Here is an 11,562-nt window from a genome sequence, read left to right on the forward strand (position 1 = left end):
ATTCTCCCGGGTTATAATTGAGACAGTCATATAACATATAGAGGGGCACTGCTTAATTACTCGATCACCATCTCGAAACTGGCTGTAACGAACCCTGTCGTGTTTGGTATAAAACATGTTGGAATCATACCCCCACACCGTAAATGGTATGTGAGGTATGATTCCAAACACTGTATAGGTACCAGTCATCTAGAACAGGACAGCAAAACATGGCTGGTGCCGACCAGAGACACAATTCTACCCTCCTGCTGCTTAGCCAAGCTCGAGCAGGGGGAAGGCTGAAGAAACACATTTGAAAAATTATGACCCCAGACTTGTGGAACTTTCTCCAAATGGTCATAAATGGTCATAAATGTTGATTTTTTTAATGTTTAATCGTTCAACTGTAAGTGATTGTCGTATATGAATCACACTTTTGGAACAAAAATGAGTGCGTTTAGAGTCATTTTCATGCTTGAAATTGGGCAAAATCAAGGTTCTGAGTAGGAGGAAAAGTCTATAAAAATGGCAATTTTGTTCACTGGGAGGCGTTAAAAAGTGGTCATTCAAAATGAGGTGCGATACAATTGACATTTTGAATTTTTTTGTACAGTCCAAAAATCCACTGTGATGTGAATCATCATTTTTGGAACTAAAATAAGTGTGTTTAGAGTCATTTTCATGCTCAAAATCTGGCAAAATCATGGTTCTGAGTAGCAGGAAAAGTCTATAAAAATGACAAGTTTAGTCACTGGTAGGCCTTAAAAAATGGTTATTCAACATGAGGCGCTATACAATTGACATTTTGAATAATTTTTTGTACATTGCAAAAAAAAAACAATTTTCTGATGAAAAACTATGACCCTGGACCTGTGGAGTTTTTTCTGAATATTCAAAAATGATCTCTTTTTTAATGTTTAATCTTTCAACTGTATATGACAGTCTGATGTGAATCATCACTTTTGGAACTAAAATAAATGTGTTTAGAGTAATTTTCATGTTCAAAACCAGGCAAAATCAGGGCTCTGATTAGGAGGAAAAGACTATAAAAATGGCAATTTTGGTCACTGGGAGACCTTAAAAAATGGTTATTCAACATGAGGCGCTATACAATTGACATTTTGAATAATTTTTTGTACATTGCAAAAAAAAAACCAATTTTCTGATGAAAAACTATGACCCCAGACCTGTGGAACGTTCCCCGAATGTTCAAAAATTCGGATTTTTTAATGTTTAGTCTCTCAACTGTAAATGACTGTCGGAAGTGAGTCATCACTTATGGAACTAAAATTGTGGTTACCAGCTAATTCCTTCTCATATGTGTCTCTGTGACATGTTGCAGGTGTATTAATGTAGTGTCACTTGTTCATCCTCACAGGTAGGCGCCTCTGCCAAGGAGCAGATATGGCTGACCGCCGTCAGCGCCGTGAGGAGTGCGGATGGTCGGAAGCGGCGCCTGTCCCAGTTGAGGAAACGCTGGCAGGATATCCGGTGCTGGACGCGGAGGATCGCACGGGTCCTGCTGGGGGAATCACCTGAGAGCCATAAGAACCGCGGGCGCCGCCGTCTCTCCCACATCCACAAGCATGTGCTGGCGGTGGTATTTCCAGACTTGGACAGGCGCTTACAGGAGATGCAGCAGCAGGAAGGGGGTAGGTACATGTGCGTTTGTTGTGTTTCACCAGCATTTGTAAGTGCACTGTTCCATGGATACACTGCCAGGGTTTAACGGTGCTGTGCAGATCCTGTTACCCACAGTATTGCAGTGCTCTCCTGCCTCCCGTCCCCTCCTTGCAATGTGTTCCCTGGTCTGTGTGTAGTCACTCCTTCACAAGGTTATGTAGCCTGGCACCTTCTCCACGTGTACTATGCCTGCAGCATCATGTGTGGGGGTGGTGTGTAACAGGTTTTGGGACCTTGCCTGTGCCCTGTCCAGTTCTGGACTTGTGGGTTCCATGTCAGTTGGCACTAATGCTGAGTCCAGACATGGGAGTTAGTCTCTCAAGTGTGAGGCCTTACAGCACGCATGTCCTATGTGGTGGCCTGTGACATGATGTGCATGAGTGTGCGGTACGCATAGTGCAGGGATAGTAGCGTGTGTTGCAGTCATTCCCATTCAGGAGCATGGAGTTGTGTGGCCACTACTGTCCCCAGGGGCATATTTTCCTAGGTATGTGTGTAATCCGAAAATGTCGACAAGCTCTGTGTCTACAGCATAGGTTGTGCTCAGTGCCATTGTCCCCTGGCCCAATGTATATTGACGTGAAATGTAGTACAAGTGTCCACTGTACAGCCTGACCTGATTTTCCTACTCACGGTGGCCATTGCCTGTGTGTCTTGTTACAATCATCTGATGATGCCCATTTGTACATGATTATTTGAGCAGGCGCACCTTGGGTATTTTGTGTGCAATATTGAATTTTTGCATCCCATGTGTATTTCACCCAGACTAAGAGATGTAAGTGCTTCCTGTGTCTCCAAAGAATTGTCTCATGTAGGGGGTGGGTGGTGCGGCCATGGCCTACATGTCAAACCCAGAAATCTCCTTGCTAGGACTGGCCAGTGTGTGATGTTTGTCTGGACATACACTCAAGGTGCAGTGAGCCAGTCAGGGTGGGCATGTTTTCAGTATTACCTATGCTGCATGTGCCTCTAGTTCCTGGCTATGGTCCCTGCTCATCCCTATTTCCTGCCACGCTGTGTGGTGCAGATGCAGTGCTGGATTGTCCCCAGGGCCTTGCTCCTCAGTCAAAATTCCATTTCATCTCATTTGCTATTGTGTCATGCTCTCCATAGTTTTTCAGTGGCATGGTGGGTCAAACAACTGTGTCTTGCATGCCCTACATATGTACCTTGTTTTGTAGATGTAACTCTTCTTTTGTTTCAGGCTATGCACTGCAACCTATGTAGATTGGACTCATGTGACATATGTATACAGGTGTATGATTAATTTCTGTCTCTTCACCCTGCCCACCGCATCGTCGGGGGACACAGAGGGAGACATGGGCACAGACGGAGCAGAGGGACAGAGCACCAGTGCCAGCGGTGACATTGTGGCTGGCACATCGAGTGGGACTGAGGCGATTGGCACAACAGAGTATGAAGCTGCCTGGTCCGAGGATGATCTCTCCGAGTGGGCGGTGGCTGCACCACCATCTGACAGCAGCACTACATCTCGCCCCGCCCCCTCCATTGCCATCAGCCGCCTCCCACTTGCTCGTGTCCCTTCCCAGCGTGCCCAGTCACCGCATGTCTCCTTCATGCCAGGCACCACACCCCCTGCCCCTGTCTCCACTGCTGCCGCCAATGCCGAGTCTGTGGACATCCAGCGGCAGTTGCAGATTGGTCAGGCTGCGATCCTTAATGTCCTCCATGGCCACAGCCAGGTCCTCAACAACATGGAGGCATACTTAGAGGGCATTCACTCATCGCAGGCTGAGCAACGCAGCTTGCTGAGGTCGATCGACTCGACACTGACTGCAGCAGTGGGTCTCCTGCAGCGCTACGTCCCATCCCCTACCCCTGCCCCATCCACACTTCCCACTCCCATGCCTGTCCCACGTACACCCAGACGTCAGCATGCACCCACCACAACACACACAGGCACCACACCAGCAGGGAAGGTCCACCGCACACCTCCTGACACGCACACACAGGGTGAAGTAGGCACACCCACTGGGTCGGGGGGCAAACGTGTGACACGCAGCCAGAGTGGGAGTCCGCATTCCACCAAATCCACTCCCTCCAAATCCCCTCCCCTCAGCTCTCCTGGCCACATCTCCCCCAAAGACTCCTTCATGGCCGCTCTGTCCCTGAGCCCCACAGTGACGCAAGCGGTCAAGGAAGTCCACGGTCAGGGTGGTTGATTCCCCCCCCCCCCCGAGTCCACACCCTCCCCCAGTGGCGCTGCGACCCATCCCTCTGACCCCTCCCCCTCCTTGGGGCCTGTGGTTCCTTCGGGTGCAGGGGATTCCCTGGAGGACCTTGCTAAGGTGTGCAGCGAGCTCCTAGAGTCCACCTTTGGCCCTGCCCCACCCCCTGTGGTGGAGTCCTCCATCCCTGCACCCACAACGCCTACCCTTCGCCATCCTGTCCCTGCGGTGCCTGTTCCTTCCCCCCCACATGATGCCCTCACCCCTGTGGAAGACGACGGAATCTAACTGTGCAGGCAAGCTAGGGGACACGCATCCCACTGTGTCCCCCATCCAGCTGTGACTTCTGGACTGCCCTATGGGCTTTGTAAATATTGAACTTCCTACCAACAAGATTTTTTGGATCATGCTGAATAAAGCAATTTATTATTTTCCCCTTGGAACACTACTGCTTTGCTGGTATTGCTGTTGGCGGGGCTGCTACATGGTTGTGGGTGGTGTTCATGTGTTGGGTGTGTGGGAAATGTAGTAGTGTGCTGGTCATAGGGGGGACCCTGGTATCTGTGTGCCATCACACGGTGTTAGCTATGTTTCTCTGTTCATGTATGCAGTTGCTGCATGGTGAAATTGTCCCAAGGTGTATTCCTTCCTCTGTGTACCCTGCCATCTTCCCTGCAGGGTGTTCCCAATATTTAGCGCTGAGCTGTGTGTACATTAGCTGGGTCTGTGACGGACTCCTTCAACTTTGCACATGCATGCTGAGCGATGTCTCCACCTGCATCATTCGTGGCATCCTTGGTAGTCATTGTACTTGTGTATGTGGACTATTGACATGACTTCATGTGGACATGTTTTCTTTTCGGCGCTATGCATGCGTATACTCCCAGCCTCGCACACATGTGGTACATGTACTGCAGGGTCTTTGTGCACCTGACTGACATTTGTGGGCATGGTATCTGTGGCTACTCCACCCTTTGCGTTCCATGGGCACTGCTGGGAGGACTCTGCACACACCCCTCCTGTGTCTGGGCACAGCTGGGAGGACTCTGCACACACCCCTCCTGTCTCTGGGCACTGCTGGGAGGACTCTGCACCCACCACTCCTGTCTCTGGGCACTGCTGGGAGGACTCTGCACCCACCCCTCCTGTGTCTGGGCACTGCTGGGAGTGATAGGCACACACCCCTCCTGTGTCTGGGCACTGCTGGGAGGACTCTGCACCCACCCCTCCTGTGTCTGGGCACTGCTGGGAGTGATAGGCACCCACCCCTCTGTCTCTGGGCACTGCTGGGAGGACTCTGCACCCACCCCTCCTGTCTCTGGGCACTGCTGGGAGGACTCTGCACCCACCCCTCCTGTCTCTGGGCACTGCTGGGAGGACTCTGCACCCACCCGTCCTGTCTCTGGGCACTGCTGGGAGGACTCTGCACCCACCCCTCCTGTCTCTGGGCACTGCTGGGAGGACTCTGCACCCACCCCTCCTGTGTCTGGGCACTGCTAGGAGTGATAGGCACACACCCCTCCTGTGTCTGGGCACTGCTGGGAGGACTCTGCACCCACCCCTCCTGTGTCTGGGCACTGCTGGGAGTGATAGGCACCCACCCCTCCTGTCTCTGGGCACTGCTGGGAGGACTCTGCACCCACCCCTCCTGTCTCTGGGCACTGCTGGGAGGACTCTGCACACACCCCTCCTGTCTCTGGGCACTGCTGGGAGGACTCTGCACCCACCACTCCTGTCTCTGGGCACTGCTGGGAGGACTCTGCACCCACCCCTCCTGTGTCTGGGCACTGCTGGGAGTGATAGGCACACACCCCTCCTGTGTCTGGGCACTGCTGGGAGGACTCTGCACCCACCCCTCCTGTGTCTGGGCACTGCTGGGAGTGATAGGCACACACCCCTCCTGTGTCTGGGCACTGCTGGGAGGACTCTGTACCCACCCCTCCTGTGTCTGGGCACTGCTGGGAGTGATAGGCACCCACCCCTCCTGTCTCTGGGCACTGCTGGGAGGACTCTGCACCCACCCCTCCTGTCTCTGGGCACTGCTGGGAGGACTCTGCACCCACCCCTCCTGTCTCTGGGCACTGCTGGGAGTGTTAGGCACCCACCCCTCCTGTGTCTGGGCACTGCTGGGAGTGATAGGCACCCACCCCTCCTGTGTCTGGGCACTGCTGGGAGGACTCTGCACCCACCCCTCCTGTCTCTGGGCACTGCTGGGAGTGTTAGGCACACACCCCTCCTGTCTCTGGGCACTGCTGGGAGGACTCTGCACACACCCCTCCTGTCTCTGGGCACTGCTGGGAGGACTCTGCACACACCCCTCCTGTCTCTGGGCACTGCTGGGAGGACTCTGCACACACCCCTCCTGTCTCTGGGCACTGCTGGGAGTGTTAGGCACCCACACCTCCTGTCTCTGGGCACTGCTGGGAGGACTCTGCACACACCCCTCCTGTCTCTGGGCACTGCTGGGAGGACTCTGCACACACCCCTCTCATGTCTGGGCACTGCTGGGAGTGATAGGCACCCACCCCTCCTGTGTCTGGGCACTGCTGGGAGGACTCTGCACACACCCCTCCTGTCTCTGGGCACTGCTGGGAGTGTTAGGCACACACCCCTCCTGTCTCTGGGCACTGCTGGGAGGACTCTGCACACACCCCTCCTGTCTCTGGGCACTGCTGGGAGGACTCTGCACACACCCCTCCTGTCTCTGGGCACTGCTGGGAGGACTCTGCACACACCCCTCTCATGTCTGGGCACTGCTGGGAGTGAAAGGCACCCACCCCTCCTGTGTCTGGGCACTGCTGGGAGGACTCTGCACACACCCCCCCTGTCTCTGGGCACTGCTGGGAGGACTCTGCACACACCCCTCTCATGTCTGGGCACTGCTGGGAGTGATAGGCACCCACCCCTCCTGTGTCTGGGCACTGCTGGGAGGACTCTGCTCACACCCCTCCTGTTTCACAATATGTACGCTTAGAACATACACGTGTGTGGGTTCGCTCCATGCATACGAGGTGGGGGTACGTGTCGTACTTACACTGTTGGGGTGGGGGTACGCTCCTTGCATACGCGGGTGGGGGTACGTGTCGTACTTACACTGTTGTGGTGGGGGTATGCTCCACGCATACGCGGGTGGGGGTACGTGTCGTACTTACACTGTTGGCATGGGGGGTACGCTCCTTGCATACGCGGGTGGGGGTACGTGTCGTACTTACACTGTTGGCATGGGGGGTACACTCCTTGCATACGCAGGTGGGGGTACGTGTCGTACTTACACTGTTGGGGTGGGGGGTACGCTCCATACGTACGCGGGTGGGGGTACGTGTCGTACTTACACTGTTGGCATGGGGGGTACGCTCCTTGCATACGCGGGTGGGGGTATGTGTCGTACTTACACTGTTGGGGTGGGGGGTACGCTCCATGCATACGCGGGTGTGGGTACGTGTCGTACTTACACTGTTGGCATGGGGGGTACGCTCCATGCATACGCGGGTGTGGGTATGTGTCGTACTTACACTGTTGGCATGGGGGGTACGCTCCTTGCATACGCCGGTGGGGGTACGTGTCGTACTTACACTGTTGGGGTGGGGGGTACGCTCCATGCATACGTGGGTGGGGGTACGTGTCGTACTTACACTGTTGGGGTGGGGGGTACGCTTCATGCATACGCGGGTGGGGGTACGTGTCGTACTTACACTGTTGGGGTGGGGGGTACGCTCCATGCATACGCGGGTGGGGGTACGTGTCGTACTTACACTGTTGGGGTGGGGGGTACGCTCCATGCATACGCGGGTGGGGGTACGTGTCGTACTTACACTGTTGGGTGGGGGGTACGCTCCATGCGTACGCGGGTGGGGGTACTGTCTGTACATATCCGTACCCACGCTGTGGAATGCTTGTGTGGGCCGTCCCCAGGCCTTTGCCACGTGGGTACGAGCCGTCCCGCCATTGTTGGGGTGACATAGGTGTGGGCGTGGTACGACTCGTACCCACGCTCTTAAGGCGTGGGTACGGGACGTACCTGTCTGGTTGTGTTGCCGGTTCGCGTCATCAAGAACTTCCGTTGTGGCGGTCGCTGGTTTAGCTGGACACGCCCCCACCCCCTCGTAGTGACCAGGGCCTGAGGGTCAGGTATGTCCAGGGCATGTGTGCTGTGTGACTTGTGGGGGTTTTGTGGCCTGCCCTGGTCCTGCCACCCCCCCCCTTTCCCCCTCCCTTTGTTGTTCTGACCTTCTGCGGCGTCTACGTCGTAACCTGTAGAGGAGGTCGACTGCTATGAGGGCCGGGATGACACGTAGGCTCGGGTCCATGTCTGTCCGTCGCGTACAGGTACTCCTTGTTCGCGTCGTCCTGTCTGTCCGTCGCGTACCGGTACTCCTTGTTCGCGTCATCCTGATTTCCCGGCAGTTTTTGGCAGCCTGAAAATATTCACCGTGCGGGATGACGTTGGTGCGAATCGTAATTCCTGGTTCGTGAATGGCAGGCTGCGTGCATCCCGACGTCACGTCGGCGCTTTCCCGGATCGCATTTGTACGTTTATTTTCGTCGGTCGGGGTTTTGTACGATTCGTAAGGAAATGGTGTTTCCGTGCGAATCGTAATTCCATGTTTGTATATGGTTCCAACCGGGTACGCGTCGGACGGAGAATATGCTCCGTCCGACGGTTCGTACCCGGTTTTTACAGGATCGTGATCGGCACCCTGATGTGAATCATCACTTTTGGAACTAATATTACTGTGATTAGTCATTTTCATGCTCAAAAACAGGCAGAATCATTGTTCTGATTAGGAGGAAAAGACTATAAAAATGGCAATTTTGGTCACTAGGGGGCCTTAAAAAGAGGTTATTCAACATGAGGCGCGATACAATTGACATTTTGAATCATTTTTTGTATAGTCAAAAAAATCAAATTTCTGATAAAAAAAAACAAAAAACAACTCGGCCGGACCTCTGGAACTTTCTCCGAATGGTCCTTAATGGTGATTTTTTAATATTAAGGGGTCGATTAGGATGCAGGGCGGATCGCCACCACCAGCATTGCGGTGGCGATCTGCCCTACAACACACCCCGCCCGCCACCCATTTCCCCCCCTGCCATATTAGTATGCCGGGGGGATCCCGGCGGACAGAAAGACCGTCCGCCGGTTTTCCGAAGGTCACAGGTGACCGGGCGGGAAAAGGAGCCTGATATGGTGGCGGTGTACACCGCCATCCATATTAGGAAGGCAGCGGGAAGCAGCCTTTCCGTGGCGGCATTGCCGCCACCGAAAGGCATGCGGAAGTTGCAGGCCTAAAAAAGTGGTTATTCAACATGAGGCGCGATACAATTGACATTTTGAATCATTTTTTGTATAGTCAAAAAAATCAAATTTCTGATAAAAAAAAACAAAAAACAACTCGGCCGGACCTCTGGAACTTTCTCCGAATGGTCCTTAATGGTGATTTTTTAATATTAAGGGGTCGATTAGGATGCAGGGCGGATCGCCACCACCAGCATTGCGGTGGCGATCTGCCCTACAACACACCCCGCCCGCCACCCATTTCCCCCCCTGCCATATTAGTATGCCGGGGGGATCCCGGCGGACAGAAAGACCGTCCGCCGGTTTTCCGAAGGTCACAGGTGACCGGGCGGGAAAAGGAGCCTGATATGGTGGCGGTGTACACCGCCATCCATATTAGGAAGGCAGCGGGAAGCAGCCTTTCCGTGGCGGCATTGCCGCCACCGAAAGGCATGCGGAAGTTGCAGGCCTAAAAAAGTGGTTATTCAACATGAGGCGCAATACAATTGACATTTTGAATCATTTTTTGTTCAGTCTAAAAAATTACATTTCTGATAAAAAACGATAACCCTGGACCTGTGGAACTTTCTACAAATGGTCATTAGTGGGCTTATTCACTGTTTAACCTTTCGACTGTAAATGACTGTTATGTGAATCATCACTTTTGGAACTACAATAAGCGTTTTTAAAGTCATTTTCATGCTCGAAATTAGGCAAAATTAAGGTTCTGAGTAGTAGAACAGGTCTATAGAAATGACAATTTTAGTCACTGGGAGACCTTAAAAAGTGGTTATTCAACATGAGGCACGATACAATTGACATTTTGAATAATTTTTTATACAGACCAAAATAATCCAATTTCTGATGAAAAACTATGACCCCGATCTGTGGAACTTTCTCCGAATGTTCATAAAAATGGTGATTTTTTAAAATGTTTAATCTTTCGACTGTAAATGACTGTCGGATGCGAGTCATCACTTTTGGAACTAAAATTGTGTTTAGAGTCAATTTCATGCTCAAAATCGAATAAAATACAAGCTTCCGATTAGGAGAAAAGTCTATAAACATTGCAATTTTGGTCATTGGGAGGCCTAAAAAAAAGTGGTTATTCAGCATGAGGCACGATACAGTTGACATTTTGAATAATTTTTTCTTCAGTCCAAAAAAACATTTTCTAATGAAAGAACGATGACCAGGGACCGAAGGAACTTTCTCCGAAATGTAAGCAATTGTGACTTTTTTTTTAAAGTTTAATCTTTCGATTGTTAATGACTGTCGGATGTGAATCGTCACTTTTGGAACTAAAAAAAGTGTATTAAAGTCATTTTCATGAGGTGTGATACCGTTGACATTTTGAATCATTTTTTTGTACAGTCCAAAAAAAGTCATTTTCTTATGAAAAATGATGACCCCTTGTGAGAAGCTGGCTTGGTATATGGTGTACACTTATGTAAGTGGGCACCTTGCACCAATTTAGACGACCCTTCTGGTGATTTTAGTGGTCTTAGACAACCTTAGAAAGCTCTCTAAGTGGTAGCTGTGGAGAGCAGCCTTCAGGCTTAGTCCAGTGTATAGCAGCTTGTTTTACCAGAACATAATCTTATAGGTAAAGAATAAGTGAAAAAGAACCACACAGAGTATTTATAAAAATATTTATAATAAAGACACTCACTAACACATACAATTATCTCCTAGCTGGATATATGCACAATGCACACAATACTTTTCAATAGAAATAGGTAAGTAGCACGCAATACATAGTGGTCCTCAGGGGGAGACCAAACCATATACTTAAATAGTGGTATGTGAACCACAACTCAAGACTATACCCAGAAGATGTAGAAGTACCAGGGACCCAAGAAACCATCCGAGGTAAGTAACCAGGAGCCCCATGGAGGCCATGTGCAGAGTGGGAACATGACCGCAGGACCAATGCAAGTCAATTGGTAAGTCGTGGTTGCAATTTTAAAGAAGAACTCTTCCCAGTGGACCCTGAAGAAACCCTGTGGAAGACAGAAGGTTGGAGAGCCACCTCACCCATGGATACCTTAGGATCCTGGAAACCTGCACCAGTTAAGCCGGGTGCATAGGTGTGAAGTGGCGTCACAAGCCACCGTTGAACTCAATGGAGGACTTCAGGAAGATGCTGCTGGTGAAGGGGAATGTGTCCGGTGGAACCCAAAGGTGGATTCAAGATGTGAAGAACCTGCAAGCAGAGGGGACAGAGCCTATGCCACTCAGGAGTGACCAGGAGGCACGGAAGATGAATGCCCACCGATGTAGAGTTGTGGAAGACCAGGAGCAATGCAGAAGTTGTCACATGACGGATGCCTAGAGTTGAGGGGTCTACGGGAGCACCTACAAGCCTTGGCAACTGCAACCAATGTGGAGTTTCACTGACACAACACCGATGTAATAAATATTGATGTAAAAAAC

Source organism: Triturus cristatus, chromosome 12 (assembly GCF_964204655.1).
Source record: "Triturus cristatus chromosome 12, aTriCri1.1, whole genome shotgun sequence".
Lineage (NCBI taxonomy): Eukaryota > Metazoa > Chordata > Amphibia > Caudata > Salamandridae > Triturus > Triturus cristatus.